The sequence below is a fragment of the Pongo pygmaeus genome, chromosome 19 (assembly GCF_028885625.2).
Source record: "Pongo pygmaeus isolate AG05252 chromosome 19, NHGRI_mPonPyg2-v2.0_pri, whole genome shotgun sequence".
Classification (NCBI taxonomy): domain Eukaryota; kingdom Metazoa; phylum Chordata; class Mammalia; order Primates; family Hominidae; genus Pongo; species Pongo pygmaeus.
In genome coordinates this window covers 58,012,304-58,014,450 of record NC_072392.2, presented here as the reverse complement: position 1 = coordinate 58,014,450, position 2,147 = coordinate 58,012,304, and positions in this window count along the sequence as shown.

Here is a 2,147-nt window from a genome sequence, read left to right as displayed (position 1 = left end):
CTCTGAATGTTTATAGCAGCATTATTCGTAAGTGCCAAAAATTGAAAGTAAGCAAGACTTTCAATGGGTGAATGGATAAACTGGTACATCCATACAGAGGAATATTATTCAGCAATTACTGAAAAAGAACCAGGAGATATACGTATCTTCCACTCAATCTTACTGTGAAACTAAAACTACTGTAAAAAACAAACTCTGTTAAAAAAGAAAAAAAAAAAAAGAGCTGTCAAGCCACCAAAAGACTTGGAGGTATCTTAAATGCGTATTGCTAAGTGAAAAAAGCCAGCTGAATGTATGATTCAGCCAGCTGTATGATTCCAACTATATCACATCTGGGAAGGCAAAACTGTAAGATGGTAAAAAGATCATTGGTTTCGCTGGAAGGAGGAAGGGGTTCACAGATGGAACACAGAGGATGTTTAGGGCAGTGAAACTATTGTGTGTGATACTGTAATGGTAAATGCATGACACTACGCATTTGTCAAAACCCAGAGAACTGAACAACAGAAAGAGTGAGCCCTAATGCACACTATGAATTTTGGTAATAATTGGTCAATATTGATTCATCAGTTGTAACAATGTATCACACTGGGTGCAAAATGTTAATAATAGGAGAAACTTTGTGCACCTGAGGCAATTGGTATACGAGACTCTGCACAATTTTTCTACAAACCTAACCATGATGCTATGCTGCCTCTCAAATATTACCATACATATTGTGGCCAGGCACAGTGGCTCATGCCTGTAATCCCAGCACTTTGGGAGGCCGAAGCGGGTGGATCACGAGGTCAAGAGTTCGAGACCAGCCTGGCCAACGTGATGAAACCCTGTCTCTACTAAAAACACAAAAATTAGCCAGGTGTGGTGGTGGGCGCCTGTAATCCCGGCTACTCAGGAGGCTGAGGCAGGAGAATCCCTTGAACCTGGGAGGCGGAATTCGCAGTGAGCCGAGATTGTGCCACAGCACTCCAGCCTGGGTGACAGGGCAAGACTCTGTCTCAAAACAAACAAACAAACAAATATTGTCTCTGTGTCCTCGCTAGAGGTGAATTTTGTCACGAAAACCTCTCCACGTACATCGTTTGTGTCTGAAACTATATTTACCTTAATCAAAGTGGGTTTATTGGCTGGGGATGGTGGCTCACAACTGTAATCCCAGCACTTTGGGAGGCCGAAGCAGGAGGATCACTTGACCCCAGAAGTTCAAGAACAGCCTGGACAACATAGGGAGACCCCGTTTTTACAAAAAGTAAATCATCAGCTGGGCATGGTGGCATGTGCCTGTGGTCCCAGCTACTCAGGAGGCTGAGGTAGAAAGGCTCACTTGAGGCTGGGAGAACGAGGCTGCAGTAACTTATCATTGCACCCCTGTACTTCAGCCTGGGCAACACTGCAAGACCTGTCTCAAAAAGAGAGAGGGAGAGAGAAACAACTCCTCCCACCGCAAAAACAAACAAACAAACAAGCGAAAACAAAGTGGGTTTATTCCAGTTGGAACCAAAGGAAAGTGTTACAAAGCAAAATATCCCTGTCGTGCAAGTGAGGACGTTCAGGATTGGCACCTATAAATAACCTGGTAGCCTCCTTAATACGCATGTGTTTAACAATAGAAGCACACACACATATACTGAAGGTACATGTGTACATATACGAATGCTGTAATTAGTATAAGAAACCAATGAAAAAATTGATTGGGATTTAGAAGTTGAAGCATCCAGTTTCTTATTAATTCATTACTTTTTAAATAAGAAATTCCAGAATTACATCCTCTTCTGAAGAATTACAGCATGTGAATTACAGCCAGAGATATTTTTTAAAATCTTAAATTGGGAACCACAGCTTAGCGGAAATAGGGAGATATGAGTTCCAAACGCCCTGACTGTGGTGAGGTTAGGTGAGAAAATAGAGTGATTTCATTTTAGTGCTGGTTTGTAACATTTCATTTCCTTTTATAAAAGTAGTTTGACCTTTGTGGAACACGGGAAATGTAAAGGGACTGAAAAAAAGACCCAGGGGTTCTTTCCCACCCTTCCAGAACTGTCTTCTCCAAAGGTCCTTAGACCAGACCACCTATTTTAGCATTACTCAGATGGATGGGCTTCTATCTTCTAACAGCAAAAATGCTAAATGAGGGAACTGCAGGATAA